The sequence below is a fragment of the Lagopus muta genome, chromosome 4 (genome assembly GCF_023343835.1).
Source record: "Lagopus muta isolate bLagMut1 chromosome 4, bLagMut1 primary, whole genome shotgun sequence".
Taxonomy (NCBI): domain Eukaryota; kingdom Metazoa; phylum Chordata; class Aves; order Galliformes; family Phasianidae; genus Lagopus; species Lagopus muta.
The window spans coordinates 6,912,013-6,930,493 of record NC_064436.1 but is presented as its reverse complement, the minus strand read 5'-3'; the positions used below and the strand labels follow the sequence as shown (position 1 = coordinate 6,930,493).

Sequence of the window (18,481 nt, the reverse complement as noted above, 5' to 3'; positions counted from 1 at the left end):
AAAATTTGAAGCATCTGAAAATTAGATTCTGTATGTTAACCTCCAGTAACACAAATATCTCGTGTCCAAAAAAGTTGATATTGAAAACCTTCTTGCACCGACAACATCAAAACAAACACGTTCTTATGTTCTGCAGCTATTAATTTCTATACAAAATGAACAATAATTTTCCATTACAGAGGGCAGATGTGCTAAGGGTGAGCATGCTGTTTACATTTCTGTACAGTGCTATTTCATCAAGACATCAAATGCTTGGCCCAAAGACAAAAAAAGACATCAGTTGTCACAACTCTCCATAGAAGAACAGCAACATTACTGAAAAGTTTAGTGATCTACAGTTTATTTTATCCTCTTGTACTCAGACAGATGGGCATTATAAAAGAGGTCTCAAATCAGAGGTCACACAGGAGCAATAAAGCAAGTGTTTAAATCCTGCTCTGTGATTGTATTTCAGGTATTATCTATTATTTCAGAGGAACAAAAGAGGACACCAGTTCCTTGTCTGCTCCTTCATGTCACAGATAACACTTCAAGAAATTGTGTCAGGGTAGCTGTGATGATAGATTTTGAATCTATCTAATACAGAAGCTGTTTCACCACGAGACAGACGTAGGTCATCAACCTGTGACTCAAACAAACCTGCTCAGGGATGTTAATGCAGGGAACTAACCAAACAATTTTCTGATGTTTTTTAGAGATAATAAGTTTCTTCAAGAAGGTTACAAGTCATCTTGAAAGCTGTCAAACTTTCAAAGTTCATATGAAACTAAAACTACCACGTGTGCTCTCTCACAACACCTTCAAATAAAATCTGAGCATAACAATATTAATTTCTATTTCTAATTTTCTCACAACACCTTCAAATAAATCAGATCATAACAAAACTACCCACCTCAATTAAGCCAGAAAATTGCATCAAAACTTACCAAAGATAGAGCTGTATTTTGAAACAGTACAGTTTGATCCTGGAATAAAGCAAACAAACAAATAAATAAAATTATATTTTTGTATAAAGACTATATTATATAAAAGCCTAAGAGTAAAACTGGACAAGCATTGTCTTCCTGTCCAACATTTTTTCCAAGCTGCTATTTTCTTGTAATTCTTTTATCCTGTAAAAGAATAAAATTTAACTACTGAATTCTCAAATATTTTCCAGGAAATTATAATGTAAGTACAAATTGAAGTGATTCTAAGTGCTTCAAAATAAAAATCACAAGCACCATCATATTCTTAATACTGGCATGCCTTTTATAACAGTGCCCAAAATTCAGACATAAATGTAATCAGCAGCTTTGCACCCTTGGCACAATGGATTTACATATTAATAGCAATGTTTACTGTTTCAGAAAAAAAAAAAAAAAAACCAACCTCAGGCCTTGTCTAAGATTGCAGAGATAGGCACCAGCAGCTATCTACCTACGGTACATTTTGGTCTCTCTCAAATAAAAACATACCAAAATCAGTATACACAACACTGAAATGAACAACTTGAATAGAACACTTAGAGTAGTTGCAGTAAAATGCATATGACAGAGCTGAATAGGTCATTTTAAAAGTAAATAGTGCTTTTTTTTATCAGTATAAAATAATTGCTTCAGACTGGTGGATGTCTTCAAGAAATAGAAGTAACTAAAGCTTAAGAAAACCCTTATTCAGTACACTAATGCGTTCAAAACCGATATGCTTCCTGGATACTATCTTAATGTCACATATAATGCAATGAATAGAAGACTATCATTTAATTTCAATGGACAAGTAATCAGGCCCAAGATATCCTTTGCTGTAGTGAGCGTCACTAATTAATTTTAATGAAGGAAACTTTCACAGGTTGATGTTAGATACTGTTCTGGAAATTGGTTGGGGACAAGTTACTCACACAGCACGTGGTAACATTTCCCCCAAGGAAGGAAGAAAACATCTCTAGCAGCATAAGGCACAAGCATCCCAAGGTAACACTTGCATCCTAGTTTCCTCTGCATTAATGTTATCAGGATTTCTAGAAGATTATTTTTCTTTATCTTTAAATGAACAAGGTATAATATGTAGCATTAAGTCTTCCACTTCAGATGCAGCATTAAGTCTTCTATGTTGGACTTGATCTTGTATAAATTTCAAAGTCCTGAGTAAAGCAGAGCCAGAGAGTTCAGAAAGCATTATTGTCAAAATGATATAGAAAACTTGTCTCAAAACAGCTATTTTTCTTGTCTTTGTTCTGCATGAGTCACTGTTTTAAGATCACTAAGGATATTAAATAATTTTTTTTCTTTTTATTAAGGCTTCTGATAAGAGGGTTTTCTTTTTTTCTAGCAAAATTTATTTGCTAGATATGTTTGATTTATGAGATGTATTGCTGATTCTGGTTGTGATGGACCGTATAAACAAGGCCTGTATACACAAGGTCAATTTCCTACCTTTTCCATGTTTTTCTCTCATGAAAACCCGATAAGTAACACCTAAGTAAAAATATTAAACATTACTGAATTGCAGAATAAAGTTCCTTCTCTTTGATATCGTGGAAAATGTAGAAAATGTTATCTAGAAGGTAAAATTGCAAACATGGACCACTCAAATGTTCTATAAGATACACCTTTGAGAAATAAATAAGCTTCCACGATTTTCTTGGAAGTATGTTCTGTGTCATGATCAGGCAGTACTGATGCTTTTACACACTCTTGGGCTTTCTGCCTGGAAAGGAAAACAAGAGCACAGTTTGGGCTCTACATTGGGCCCATGATTTTAACAGGAAAAACAGCAGCTGTTTTTTCCCATTACAATTTCCCATTTGGCAAATTTTCTGCACAACGGGCCTATCAACTTACGCCAGCAGAAATACGAACCTTTGAATTTAGTTTGTGATTAACAGAATAAATTCCCATTCCTACAGCCAGAGAGTCTAGATTTTATCAGAAGGGGTAAACAACAGAAAAGTAATGACAGAGGCAAATTCTCACACTCAGATGAGTAGGGGTGGTGTCTCTTGGAGACGGAGGCCATGTTGCAGACTGTGCATACAGTGAAGAACCATAGGCTGCCCTCAGCCATTCAAGCATTAATCCTCATCAATGCCGAAAGCCCCTACTCTGCTTCCAGTTGGTCTGGTCTTTTATCTCTTCAGGTCTGGCTTCTAAAAACATAACTGAGCTAGAGGTTTCCTTCACTGTTGTTGGGATTTACCTGGTGAAATTTCAGAAATGCCCTGTATGACAATGAGATTACATCAGGTGCCATTCTAAAAAAAAGTCGCTTATTGTTCTCATCGTCTTATGTAGATTTGTTCTAATTTCATCCATTTCCTTTGGTAAACCTGTCACAAACTGTCCTACTTCAAGGAGGCAAGAAACATTCATTGGACAGAAGACTACTCATCCAGCTAAGGATCTACATCAGAAATATGGCGCACAGCGTTAAACCAGCCTGAAAAAGTGATTTATTTCCCATCAGCTCAGGGAAGCTTGGAATAATGAGCCTCCACATATGGGCACAATGATCAGGTATCTAGACGCAAGTGGTAATGCTACACCTGCTTCCTTCCTCTTCCATATGCCTTACTGTGTAGCTCATAAGACAGCTGAATTTAGGGAGAGTTGCTTCATATATTTCAGCTTTAATTCTTTCATTTTTTCTTTAATTTAATAGGCTTTGACTCTATGTTTTATGAATGACTAAGACAAAACCTCCAGATCAAAGTCTGCTTTCTTGCCTGCCTCATCTTTTCTCACTATCTCTGTAGCTATTCATAAACATAAACTTGTTATTAGTAGCATAGTACTGGCTCTCTGACATCCATGACAAAACTGACCTGGGCTGAAATTCAACAATGTTGTGGAACACAAGAGTGCTGAACTCCCATGGAAATCTCAACCACGCGTCTCGCTCAAATTTAACAGAGGAAGGGGAGGTTCTTTTAATATATGTATAACTGATGTGAGATTAAGAAATAACAGTTCAAATGTTGGTCCGACCAGTTTATAACAAATCTTAATCAGGGAGATGGGGGAGGGGAGGACGAACACTATTATGAATTAGGGTGGTGGGGAAGGGAAAGCGGCAATAGGAAAGAAGCAAGAATTACTTAAAGCATGGATAGTCAACCACCAGGACCAGAGGCATCTCATTGCAGAAGTGCAGAGAGAGAGCAGCAGCAACGTTACTGGCCTCAGGCAGCAAGCAGGTAGAGCGCAGAGCAAGCCTGGGAGGGAGAGAAGCAGGTCGTGAGGCTTCTCATGTCAGAGATCTCTCCTCATGGTTGTTGGCCCCTTTTTTATCCTTCTTTTTCTGCCAGCGTGGAGCTCCCAGGTGCTTGGGTAAGAGCCATGTACAGTATCTTCTGAGATGGCTATCTCCCTCAAGATGAGTCCACACTAAATCACAGAATTGCAGAATGGCCAGGGTTGGAAGGGACCCCAAAGATCATGTATGTCTGACCCCCCTGCCACATGCAGGGCCACCAACCTCCACATTTAATACTAGATCATGCTGCCCAGGGCCCCATCCAACCTGGGCTTGAACACCTCCAGTCGTCCACAGCCTCTCTGGGCAGCTGTTCCAGCACCTCACCACTCTCTCTGTAAAGAACTTATATATCTGCTGGAAAGACCACAAGAGGTCCAGGAGGCTCCTGAAATCCAAATATATAGTTATATATTCAAAGCCTCTCACAGATGACAGATTCAAGTCAGTATCAATCACAGGAAAACACATAACTACTACAAGTACACTAGTATAACTATTACAAGTGCTAACACTCTGAACTCAAGGAAGTACTCACCAGTATCCTTTAAAATGTCTGCCATGCTGCTCACATCAGGCTCTGAAGTACCTCAGGAAACACCTACAGAACTGAAAATTGCAGTTGTTTCCAGTGAGAGACTTGTGCTGGTTTTATATGAAGTATTTATAGGAAAATATTGAACTGTATTTCACTGCGACTCGGTAAATAAGGCATGTTGTGCTCAGTGCTTTTGGGCAACAATTAAAGATTTAAGGCATTCAATGAAAGTGTCATTGTTTAATTAAAACTAACAAAAATCTTTCCACATTAAAATATTTGCTTGTTGTCACTCAGACTTTGTTCTAGATACGCTATAGGATTTTTGTGGCTAATCTTACTTAAAGCAAGCAGTAAGCTATTTTTCCCTGGATGAAAGCTTTAAAAAATCATATTGCCTTAATCTTTATGCTGTTAAGAATTTTAATATGAATTTATTCTTCAAATGTGCGGTCCCATATGCATTATTTAATTTCATTAGAGATAATGGGCAAATTGATACTCACTACACTTTCATATCACTTGTGTTTCTTTGTTGGAATTGTGGAGCTATAATCTGGTTATTATCAGATAGAGCATTACAGGCTGCCTCAGCCTTTAAGAATGGCTCTCAGGTAGTTCTCTCCAGCAGTTCTTTGGTCTATAAAACCTGTGCAAACCGTTAGTACCTTTGAAACAGTGCAAAGTGAACTTCCTCCTCCTTGTCCCCCCCAGGCAATTGATTCGATGAGTAACATTGATTGGTGAATTAACCTTGCAGAGGCCTCACTTTTATCACGTACTGGGTATCCACATACTCAGAAAAGCAAAAGAGACAAAATGCCCTGAAGGAAAGAAAAACCCAGAAACCATATGTACTGTCTCAGTGGGAAACATTAAGTGGGATTTTGTCATGACCCAAGTTCAAAGGAATAGTTTGTGCCTATGAGATCCTCAAGTGTTGTATTTTCAGTTTGTGAATACCAAAAAGATGTGGAAATACATTCTAGATTACTCTACACAGACTCTAATTTAAAAACTAGAATATCTATCTTTCTGCCTACTAACTGGCATCAGTGTAACTATTCCAGTGAAGTTCTTCATCAAATTCTTCTGAATCCAAGTCAGAGATTTCCCTGATGTTTAAATACCCTATCATCGATTTCCTGTTCTCTATCACTTTTATTCTGACATTCAAAGAAGTTTAATTAATTTGCAGGTTAGGCTTTTACGTAACCGTGACCGCAAACTCAATCGAATTTTCAGGGTTTATATATATTGCATTTTAATTTCAGCCCATAGAAGACGAAGGGATTATTGCTACCAAACGGTTTGGCTGATCCTAGATTACTGTATTCCATTTTCTACTGTAAACGGTGGTATACATATACAAGTTTTCATTAATTTATTTTTGCTTCTTAGTATCCTCATAGGCTTCCCCTTTGATATCTTTAAGAAGCCTTTGATCTGTTTTGCACCTTAGAATACTTAATATTTTTGAGTTGATATAATCACTTTTGGTGAGTTCTTTTGATGTCTTCATTGTATTTATTGGTTTGCCATACCTCTTTATTTTTACTTTCAAAGAGCTCTCTTTGTTCAGAGACAGACATTACTTTCCCAGTGTTATTTTCCTGGCACGTTCATCTGTAAGAGGTTTGCATCCTTTATGTTTCTAATTTGAGGGACTTTTAGGCTGTGCCATTCATAATGCTTACCTTCATTCTGTGGCATGCTTTACTGCTAAATAAAAAAAAAAAAAAAGGATTCTCTTGTATTTGGTGGCCGTTGCTTCTGGAGACTGCTCCTGCCTCTATGAAGTTTAAACAAAGAACAACACTTTCTCGGAACAGTGGAACAAGAGCAACTTGAAAAGTTAATAAAATGTCTCTCTGTTTTGTTGTATTGTGCTGTTGATGAGCTGCTATGTAGCCTGTTGAATTCTTTTACGCTTTGCCAATGTTCTCTGCCCCAAAATGTTACTCAGAACCATGTAATTCACGCCTGTTTTAGGAGTCTGAGGCAAAATACAACACAGATTACCGACGGCAGCAAGCTGGCTATCCAACCTGTCTTCATACTGGAAAGTGTACACTCAGACAAAAGCTCTGAGGTACTGTAGCTTATTCTCAGGATTTTTAACTAGAAACAGTTATATGAATACTATCAAGAACACTATCACTCTCTGAACCATTTGGTCTTTGTTCTGTAGCTTGTAACATTTCTGATCACGACTAGAACACCTCTCTAGGAACTGAAGTTTGTTTGGCTTTGTTGTTGTTTGCAGTTTTTGAAGTACATCAGAGCCATTATCCAGACTGAAACCAGACAACACATAAATCATACATTAATCTCAGAAGTTGACTTCACTTTAAAGTTCATTACATAGCAGATTGTAGTCATTTAAATGTATCAACAAATACAACTGCTAATGGAGTGGTACATAACATTGTTGCCCCTATTAGGCTTATAGATGACATTCTTCTCCAGCACTACAGTTTATCCAGAGGAAAGAAATCCCCAGCTGATATATTCATATAGTATTAAGGTCTATTTTTATGAGCAGCTCAAAAGGGATTTAGGACAACACCGGATCTATACTCATTCACAGCTAGTAATTCGTATTCTCATTCTCACTGATGGTACTGTAACAGAGAAAATCATAGCAATTATTAGGGCTAAATTATTGAGCGTCTGCCAGCAGTTGACCTGAGCTCCTGGAGTCAAGAGACTGGAAGAAAATTTCAGCTTTAACGTTAAGGAAATTTAAGTTTTTTATCCCTCCTGGTTGTCAACAGCAAGTGCAAAATAGCACTCCCAAGCAACTTAAGTCACAAAATAAAATAAAACCTAAAGTGAATTAATAGTTTTAAGATGTGAACATTTTCAGGACAATTATACTTTTAGGAGACAACGAAAGAATGATTTACGGAAATAAAATCTACCAGGACATAGAAAGATGCTTTCTGGTCTCATCTTTTGAAATGATGCTGCTAGTCAAGGTTCATGCTTTCTTAGCTTCTCATGCAGTTCATACTATGGGAGGAGCTGACCTTCTGACAGCTCTCATCGTGACTCACAGAGCAACAGAGACTCCTTCTTCCGGAATTTTCAGTACGGTCCAAACTTAGATTTTAACCCCAGAAAAATTTTTGCCATTTTTGTAAAGACAAACAAACAAAGGAACAAAAACATCAAATAGCTTCCCACAATCCTCACACAAAATCTGAGTGCTACTTTGAGTAAGCTGTATGTTCACCTTTCAGAAGAGCATGTTCACAGATCCCCACCCACCTTGTGAGGTTCATGTGAATGCTTGGGCATTACCTGTATGTGCTTCTTTCCAGGTAAAAAGTATCTTCACTTTACATATATGTCACTCAGCTAAACCTCTTTTATAATTTCAAGATCTCTGTCACCAATGTAAAGATGAGATCTGTGGAGAAAAAAAAAAAAAAAAAAGATATGCTTGAAGTTGTGTAGAGCTTCAGGAACTTCGGATAAAATACAAGGTTTCAAAGATCAATTACTTGGCTGTATCCCAGAATTGTCTTAAATATCATTAAGAACATTTAGCTACTGTATTAGCACTGATTTTTAGAAAAGCATCATCTTGGAGAAACTGAATAGAGAGTAGTAACATCAAGATGAAATTACCAACAAAGAATTTCTAATTTCACTGAAGTAAGCCCAACAGACACTGCAATGTAATTTCTTGCTAATGAATGCATTATTAGAACTTTGCCACAAAAGAGCCCTCTGAATTTTAAACTCTCATAGATCTTTGTTGAAACCCTGTAAGACAAAAACATTATTTATATCAATTACATATTTCATTTACACAGTTGGATGAAATAATGATAGATTCAGAGTTTATTTCCCAGCAACTCAGAAACAATTATTAAAATAATTGAAACTCTTTCCACAGCATGGAATTTTGCCTATGCAATGTTATCTAGAGATCCATCAGGAAGAAGCCTCGATTCATCTCACTGATGCAGTGGGGATTTTACTTGGACCAAGTGGCTCAGATCCAAGGTTTGAGGGAGTAAGAAGCAACTTATTGAAGCAGGCATTGTTCTTTCCTTTCCTTTCTGCTCCTGTAACAAAGAGTTTACCATGGAATTTGTACAAAGCAAGATTCTAGTGGTCCTCTTTTGTTGCTACTAAGCAAAGAGCAACTCACGCTTCATGTAGTAGCCTCTAGCCCCATGCACTAATTTCAGCATTGGCTTACCTTCAGAAAACCCAAAAGTACACAGGCTACTTACAAAGAGACACTTATATAAACCACAGATATTTATTATGAGAGCACAGGACTTATTTGGTTGTATTTTCTCCTTTCATGTTATGCAGATGGGAAGTAATTCATTGTCGTTCGTGTTCATTAGCAGCATCAATCAGTTCTGCTGCTTTGTCCTCATCCTTCGGCTACAGGAGGAGGGCAGCTGGAGCCCACATTATATGACTCAGCAGGTCTCACTTGGCCCTTGGGCTGCACATTACATGCCTCAACTCAACTGTCTGATGTGCTGAACAATCTCCGATTTCCAACTGGGAATGCAAACTGATAATGAGATTGCTTTAATGTTCTAAATCTCAGTGGCATTATCACAAAGGCCATTTTCTGGCTTTCGCAATTGCCTGAAAGGGAAAGGAAAATAAGCTGTAGAGGTAAAAACAGAATCGTTGTGTAAGTTACAAGAGAAGCACAAGCTGCTGATTCAAGAGAAAGTGTTAACTGGTTTCAGGAAAATAGCATTTTTACTTTCTTCTGATACACGTCACGTTAAGTACTTATTTAAACATACTTTTGTGGCAGAGGGTTACAAAGGACATTGCATTATATTTCCACCAGCACTTTGGTAACACTACATAAATGCTATGTATTTGTGTAACACTACATAAACGCCTTGCAAATATTAAAACAGTAGAGCGGCTCATACTATTCTTCTGCATACAATCATAGTATGCCAAGAGATCTGCTTCACATCAGCAACAAAACCACTGATCTGTTAAATGTAATATTAAACAATCTACTAGCGCTTCTTCTTCCAGGTATTATGACAGTCCATAATTACTTCTCTAATTCTCACTTAACATTTGTGCTATCGCATGGTTTTTAGTTGTCTGGCATCATGTAATTGTATTTTAAAATTTGCTAAAGCAGTATTATGTCTTGAGAAACCACAAGCAGCAGGGGCCAACTTTTAATAAGAATCTCTGTTAATGTCACTTTGACAACATGATTTCCACTGTTTTAATCACAGGGGGTCCTTAATTTGCCTTCAGGGACACACAGTTAAAGCCAAGAAAAATGTCACAATTACCAACTGACTACGAAGAAGAAAGAAAAGTAGTTGTTTAAGCATTGTTAGGAAATTACACTCTTAATCAGAGCATTTAAATGTTTTTGTGCTTTTCGCTTTGGTATCGATAGGCAATGAGATATATATTTACATCAGGCATAAACAGTGACAAAAACCTTCAGCTGGTCAAGAGTCTGCTGCAATATCCCTGAGCTTCTGAGACAAGTCTGCACCATCCTGCCAGGCTGGCCATACTGTGCTTCCTCCTGCCCTACGTGGGGGCACGTCATGGACTCCTTCCATGAGATATGTGCAGCCCTACCCAGGGACAACCCAATGTATGCTACTACACTGATCACTGAAGGAGAAATACAGTCACCAAGCAAAGCCAGAAAAGATCCTGTAAGGAATTTATTCCTACTTTGTTTTGCTTTTTCTGAGAAGGTTGTTATTAGACAGAACATAAAAGAGTAGAGACATAAGAGTTTTAGACTAAGGTTATACATGATTCAAAGCTGTACTAACGTAATCCTTGGTCAAGCTAAAAAATTCTCCACGTCTTTTTTTGTTTGGTTGGCTGTTTTTGTCTCACATCAACTAAGGTAGCTGTGGTCCAGGTTTGGGAGATGGAAAGTATTTTTTGTCCATTTTGTACTGATTGAGAAAGAGAATGACAGTGACCTGGCATTTGCCTGAATTCCTCACATCCCAGATCAAATCTAAAAATACCATTCATAAATGTCATTCTACTGAAGGCAAGACTGTTGAGCAGAAAGTATCCCACTATCTGATTTCCTTACTAACTGTTTCATTCATGTAATAATGGTAGACAGTAGGATAATATCTGACTAAATGAACACCCTGGTAATTTTAATGGGACTGTGTCTTGGAAGTGTAATGAACTTCTGATCTACTGATGACTTTCATTATTCTAAGAATAATGACAGCATATTCAAAAATAATATTCTGCATGCAAGTTTGCTTTACTTGTTCTATAAAACGTACCTTACAGGTCCATCTAAGTTATTAGCTATGTATTTATATGGTACTTATCTTTGTTGAACAGAGTAACTTAGAACCTAAGGCTGTACACTATCAGATTGTATCTCAGCTGCATACACTGTACAGGAAACTATAGCACATCCTTCAACTTACTGTAACGCATATTTATTCAGGCGGAATTTAATTAAAGTCAATAAATTGAAGTTGACTTCCGGCTCTTTCAAAGTATTGGAGCAGAGAAAAAGATAGTGACACTGGAACAATCTGCAACCACCTGGGACACTACCATCTCTCAGTAGCCCTTTATTAGTCATTAATAATTTTGTGAATTTAAATTTGATTTGCACAATGTAAAATAATAAGTTGAGGTGTAGAGATGCCCGTTAAGTTAAGCACTGCAAAAAGTCTCTCAAAATGTGGAATCACCAAAGTACACACTATTTGACAGTGATAAGCAACTGTCACATTGGTTAAAACACATATCACTTCATCATCTATGCTGTATGAGTTTTTCCTTCACCTACTGAATGTAAGCTGATGATCCTTTTTCTGGATCCATAATAGATTAGCTAAGTCTAAAGCTAAATGACTGCTTTGCACACACATTTATGTACTTCTCAAATCATAATTACAGAAATTGAAAAAAAAATTGGAATTTAAAAATTTTTCTGCCCTTTTTGACTTTGTATTTACATCTTTGATTGACTGCCTTTACTAGTCAGAAGCAACTCAAACTGAAATATTCAGTGAGCAGCTGTAAAAGGGCAGTGTAAAAGCCATCTGCTCACTCAACGCAATCTGATGTACCCATGCCAGCTTCAGTATTTGGGCAAGATTTGCATCTGAACAAATTATCTGCTTATATGGGACCAATTCATAACCTATGGTATTCACAACTGTATACAATGAAATCTGATTGTGTTTAACAAAATCCATCCTGAAATGCCTCCTATGAGGAAGATCTTCCAGTCTCTCTACACATCCAAGGGCAGCTCTGAAAGTAATGCTTCCCATTTTATTCCGTTGGCCCGCAATGTCTGATGTAGATGGTGGTGGTATGGTGGAAGAGGCCAAACCTTCCCACCAGCATTCCATCATGTTTTGTTTCTGTGCAACAAATGGCAGCAGAGGGGCTCTGATCCATGGTAGGGTCTCCAGGCACCCTCAAAATTCTATCACCAAATTAAAGAGTAGCAAATCATCTACATTTCCCAAGAAAAATGGAGTGTGCAAAATATCCTGATATATGTTCCCATAAGCTTCAGCACTGAACAACATTCAAAAAAAAAAATCTTCCTAAAATAAGCATTTGGATATCAGAGGGAAAACATAAATCATACTGATTGCTAAATCAACTGAAAAATAACGGACAAAACTCGAACATCAAATAGTACAGAACATTTCAGCAGAGTAAACTGCTGCTCTGTAAATGTTCACAATGTGTATAGCTGGGGATGACTTTTACTTTAATGAAGAAAAAAAAAAAGTATGGAAATGACAAAGGATGAAAATATGGTAAGAATATTTACAAACAGAGCCAGAATAGAAGAACAGAATCAGTCAGCTCTATCAATAATACAGGAATAGATATGTTTTCATCTCCTTTCAAAGATCAGGAGCACATAACTGACAAGACAGATACTACATAATGATTTCCAAAATTATTTTTTTCTATATGCTCACAGAGCCATCTTCAGTGTGGTTTTACAATTTCACAGGCAAAACCACAGAAGCTATCCTTTCAGAAGCACAGAACTCCCATTTTACACAGCGGAGGTCTGTGGAAATGCTCTGTGTGCAGTGCTATAATTCAAGAAGCCAAGAAACACTCATTACATGAAGAAAAGCCCAAAGCTACCCAGAAAAATGTAAATTAGGTTAATTTCAATCGCAGTTAAGCAGAACAATCCAAATGAAGACAGACTTGAGAAGCAAGGCCTTATGTATCAACTTTCCATGAACTTTCATGACAGTCAATAAAGCTACCTCTCTGTTTTGCACAAATAATACTTGTTACAAACATTTCTCTATTAGAATTAGAAATTGTTCGCCAAAGTCTCATCATCTAAATGCATTTACTGTGTGCTAGCTTTCCTTGAAACAGTTTAGACAACCAATTTCCAGGCTATTTTTCTGTGAGTTGCTTGGTTCATGTGTTCACAGATTTGGATAGTGGGTGGTTGCTAATTCTAGCTGCACTGTTTCAATTTTCATATTGGCTGACAACCTTCCTACAAATAATAATAAGTCGCCACAACCCCACATGCACGCCCTAGAGGAATTCTTAGGTGCATAATTGATCCATCTCAAATAATTAAAACATCTGAGACTGTGAATGTTTGTACAATTAACTGGAAGAAGCTAGAAGGCTTGTGACTGATGATCAGTAGCCCACTATGGAGCCCAGCTATTCGAAATTTGACACCTGTCCTCAGGAACAGCTTTGCATTTATGAATTTGATCTAAAACATTTGTTTAGTTTTGAACCAGCTGTGGACATTAGCTTAGAAACCATTTTTACTACTGCATCAAAGTGCACAAAGTAGTGCAGATGTACGGGCGTAACGTTTGCCTGGAATAAATCTCCAGATTTTATACAATGCTGTACTCCCATAGACAACTGATGAGATTTGGACAAAGACAGTGGACAGCTAATAGAAGCTATTAAAAATAATTAGGCAGGACCTGTGTCTTTTTACTTTAGATATTAATGACAGAAAGGAACATAGGAGGAATTTTTTATCTGTTTCAAATTATGACTAAGTGGGAAAAGGGTGTTCATAACTATAAGTAGACACAGGAGTCAAAACAGGAGAGTTACTTGGTTTGATGCCTGAATCAGAATTCAGTGAATCAAGGTGATCAAGGTAAAATATGCAATTATTTACTAACAGAAGAGTGTATTAATGTATTCTATAAAGCATAGAAAAGATTAGAGAGTTGAAACACAGGCAAATATGCATAACGAAAGATGATGGCAAGGGTTATGACAATAAAAGCTATGCAAAGATCTAGGAAGCAAGATGAATGAACACCTTTCCTACATTCTAGAAACACCACTTTTCAAATGCATGTGCTCTCTCAGAAATGTATAATGCACTAGACACTGGAAAGCACACTTATGTAATGATAGATAGTGTGCAAATAATAGAATTCTGCATTTTTACAGTACTTTACTACTTTTTTGGTCTAATATGCTTAATATTTAGTCCTATCCTTACAAATTTCACAGAGCTTGTTACCTGGTACATTCCCAGCACAGTTAATTGGGCAACTCAGGTTGAACTGAATTGCCTGTTCTTAAATATTTTCAGGATCATCCCTAAAAGATGGTCTGACAGGGTTGGAGCTCAGTGTTAAATGTTACCAAACCAAACACTGAAAAATTATCACAAGCACTCAAAGTGAAGAATCACTAGATGAAATTACTTGAGATAAGTTATGTTGCACATATAAAAATAAAATATTAATTTGACCCTTGCAGTGTGGTTCAGGTGACTAGTATAGATGACTGCATATAAAAAATAACAGTCATTTAGAAATCAAGAACAAATGAATTTAAAGGCAATAGATTTTAGGCTCCTATGATAAAGCTGGGATTGTTATTTGGACTGTACAAGATGTCTAACACTAAATTCTTGTGTATGCCATTCAACACCAGAATGAGTTTAGTGAGTTCTTTCTTTCCAACAGTGTCTCCAGTTGCAACGTTTGAGGAAAGAGTGAAAGCTCAGCTATCTGTCATCCTGCACTTCCCACAGTTCAAATTAGAAACTCACTATAAGCATTAATGTGCCTGGAATATAAACAGATTTGTTCAAGTATCCTTACAAGGCCATAAAATTCAGTTATTTCCCAAAGCTTGTACATTAGAAAAGACATCACAAAAGTAGCGATTGATAACAATTTCACTTCTATAGTCAGTGACAATTACACATTTATCAGTTTTTCCTCAAGCCATCTAGTTAGCTTTTTGGAAGCCAGAAATACTTTTCCGATAGTTTGCCTGAGAGAAAATTAAGAAGATAAAGCTGTCCTGCTGTTTTCCACACAGTACTGGATGCAACGTTTAACACTGGTACAGCCTTTAAAGGTTAGCAAGAAAATAATTTCTCTGCTTTTTTTTGGTTTCGGAGGCTATTTACTTTCTATCTTTTCACAGAGTTGATGCGTAGTTATTTCCTTGCCATGTATAATCATGTATAACATGTTGGTTTAGTAGTTTCTCTGTTGTTTACTACAGCAGTAGAAAAAAAAGCAAAAAAAAAAAAACAAAAAAACAAACAAACAAACAAAAAAAAAAAACCAAAAAAAAAAACCAGGAAAACACAATCATATCTCCTCAAAAATAGGCCAAGAGGGCCGTTCAGAAGCTGGGATGCTTCTTCATTATTTCTAAGCATAACTAGATTTCAAGTTTATGGCGTTTTCAATGCCTGTAAAAGCTATAACTGTTTAAAACCTGCAAAACTGAAAGTTTTTTCACTCCTTCTGAAGACAAAGTGTGGCTGTACTCAGATTTTCCCAAACTACCCCCAAACATCTTTGCATTTTTAAAGGATTCTCTGCAGAGGTTGAGACTCTGCAGAGGTAGTCAATTCCTGTGGCATTACTTACCTCTGATGCTGCCATTAGATGGAGTGCTAACCAATGCACTTTTGGCTGTCCAGAGATTGATCACATTGGTCTTGAGGGATAGAATGTACATCTAAACACCTTTAGGAGATGGAAAAACAGTTAAAGCTGTTGCTGAGATTATTTCACCTTGAGATACATCTACTTCAGATGTTATTTCTCTAACTGTTTGGGAGGCCCAACTGAAAAAAAAAAAAAAACACACCTGCTGAAGAGAAAAAAACAATTATTTTCAAGTTTACTAAACTCAGCAGCTATTCCCAGTTGCTGAGAACTCCAGAAGTTGAGAAACCTCAGATACAAGAGGGAGGAATACATTGGCAGTTCCTCATCAGCTGACAGCAAAATTTCCACCTTCTACATCTATATCTTGTCAGTGAGTGACTGGCACAGTTCCCTAGCTGAAAGATATTAGCTTATAAATGATCAATAAAAGCCTGTTTTGCCAATGCTTTCTTACTGCCTCTGTCAACAAACATAAGGATTGTAAGCTTCTTTTGTCCATATATCTTATTGATGGATAAGATAACCACAAATATATACACTTTCATTGTTCAAAAGGATCAATACCACTTTAATGTTACTTTAACACTGATTTAGAGTTGTTTTATCTTTAGAGTTTCTTGCAGGACAAAAAATAAGTAGCTATAGATTCTGAGTCCCTCACATAATACAGCTACAGATTTTGTAGCAGCAAATCTAAATCTGGATTTTTTTCTTGACTGAAAGTTGCATGATCTCAGGATAGTATCAGGTCAAGTCTATAAATTACAGGATAACATTTATGTTAAAAAGAAGCTGCTATACATTGATTTCATTGACATTTCTCTCAACTACTATTTCTGAGACCTTGGACAAGTAATTTATTCTCTGCTTTATTTCATTTCTCTATCATGAAATGAGTTCTTAATAACATTTCACTTATTGTTTATTTGGGTCTTTGTGAGAAGAGGGCTGGAAACTTGTTTGTGCTCATCAAATGAATTTGAACTGGCCTACATTTTTACACATTAAAATGCGTAATCATTTCCCGTGCTCTTTAGGAAGTGCTAACAGGGAATAAAGGTCTTCCGACATTCAGTCCTTTCAAAAGTATGTTCAACAGTTACATCAAAAATTTAACTGAATAAGAAATCAATCAGGAATATTTATAAAAAATACATACTTCTTGAAGAAAGCCTTCAATCGGCACTTATCCATTTTTCAGGTATTCACTCTTCTCATTAAAATGTTTTCATAAGTCTGATCCTTTATCTCTTCATCCTCAACAACTTAGAAAAAAAAAAAAAAATCAGTTGACCCTATAAAGTAAAATAAGGAGCCATTTTTTTTGTTTGTTTCAATGTTGTAGCCTACAAAGCAATACTTCATGGGTTCTGCTGAATAACATTTTGAATACAGAGAGACAGGAAAGGAAAAAGCATTCATTCTCAGAAAACTTGTTATCTGCTAAATAGTCTTGAAAATTTCCAGACAAGTGTGTACAAAAGTAAATTTAACTAGTTTCAAATTTTATCCTTTCTCCCTGTTATCTTTCTGAACAGCATTTGAAAGTACTCATATAATATATATATGTTAATAAAATGTGCAAATAATCTGTGTCTTTTTTATTCCCTGAAAGGTTACCATCAGGATGTTAGATCTTTGGGAATCAAGAACAATCATATAGTAACTAATCTGGCTAATAACACTGAAGTTTAACATCTAAATGGGAGAAGTGCAAAATCTAAAGACAAGAAGGTCCGCTGAGATTGGTTTATGCCTCCTCTGCCTACCGTGACTACAAAATGGAGCACTACTATGTGTATAAAGGAGAGTCATTGTAAAATTAAGTTATTTTATTTCTCTAAAATTCACATCTTTCAGATATGCCACTGCAAATGCTTCAAGAGATACGAGTAAGTGAAATCAAGCCATGATAACAATATAAAGAAGTCCCCAGTTTTACAAGAAGGCAGATCATCAAATTCTTATCAGCAGCAGACAGCATCTGTGTCCCCACAGATTTGATTGAAATAGAAATGCACAATTCCCAGTGTATCCCATAGACTGCAAACATACTGACATAGATGCTCTTATACGCTATGCTGTCCAGAGAGAAGATTATAAAACATAAATTTCAGAAAGCATACCTGTAGCAAGTTCAATGTGGTGTGAAAACTGATAGTATCTCAGTAACTCAGAATCATTAAAATCAACAGGAGATTCAACACCATTTAGGATTACAGCCATAGGCCCAACAGCTGAGGTCGCTCATATTGTCACAGTCCTGCAGTTAAAATATACTACCAATATATCTACAATAATTTGTGTTCATTATACCATAGTAACTTTGGCTTTTTTTTTTTAATGGTAATATTCATGTCAAGCTATCTTTTAAAAGTCTCCAGCCTCTTCTACATAGTCCGAACAAAATCTTATATACATCTTACATAAGACATGCAATTTAGATTTCATTTGCTAAAAATTAAATTGAATACCTACAACAAATAATAAAAAAAATGATCTTACAGACACTGTATCTGTTTCCAGATTCACTCTATCATCTGTGCTTACATTTCCACAGTAAATGTATAGTAGACTTAATTCTGCCATTTCTCAGTACATTTGCTATTCTGGAATTCTTCCTTCTTTAGAATTTTCTGCATATCACATAACAACACAAGGATAAATAATACTATGTAATTAACATAGAACTTCATGACTATATCCTCAAAACTGTAAAAAAGCAGCAGCTTGATTACCTAGCAATACAGAGATTTGCATAAGAAAAATTGTTACAGTT

At 36.4% G+C, this 18,481-nt stretch overlaps 2 long non-coding RNA genes across 5 annotated transcripts in view; both read right to left on the bottom strand.

Annotated features, from left to right (window-relative positions):
* The window catches only part of LOC125692473 (uncharacterized), a 28,995-nt gene extending 23,280 nt beyond the window's left edge, over positions 1-5,715 (bottom strand). For 2 of the 3 annotated variants that reach the window (XR_007376688.1, XR_007376687.1), the window contains exons 1-3: positions 5,440-5,715; positions 4,772-4,842; positions 927-965 (exon numbers count right to left, since the gene is read on the bottom strand). This is a non-coding gene — a long non-coding RNA (uncharacterized LOC125692473). Of the gene's footprint in view, positions 1-926; positions 966-4,075; positions 4,157-4,771; positions 4,843-5,439 lie in introns of those variants that run through there. The other variant, XR_007376689.1, reaches the window with a different exon arrangement.
* Positions 5,716-7,918: 2,203 nt separating this feature from the next.
* Positions 7,919-17,951, bottom strand: LOC125692474 (uncharacterized). Of its 2 annotated transcripts, none has more exons than XR_007376690.1 (4): positions 17,829-17,951; positions 16,862-16,967; positions 15,679-15,777; positions 7,919-8,186 (listed from the first exon to the last, which is right to left on the bottom strand). It is a non-coding gene; the product is annotated as an uncharacterized LOC125692474 (long non-coding RNA). The 2 variants fall into 2 exon arrangements; XR_007376691.1 differs by lacking the exon at positions 7,919-8,186 and adding an exon at positions 9,033-9,394.
* Between the last annotated feature and the right edge of the window lie 530 nt (positions 17,952-18,481).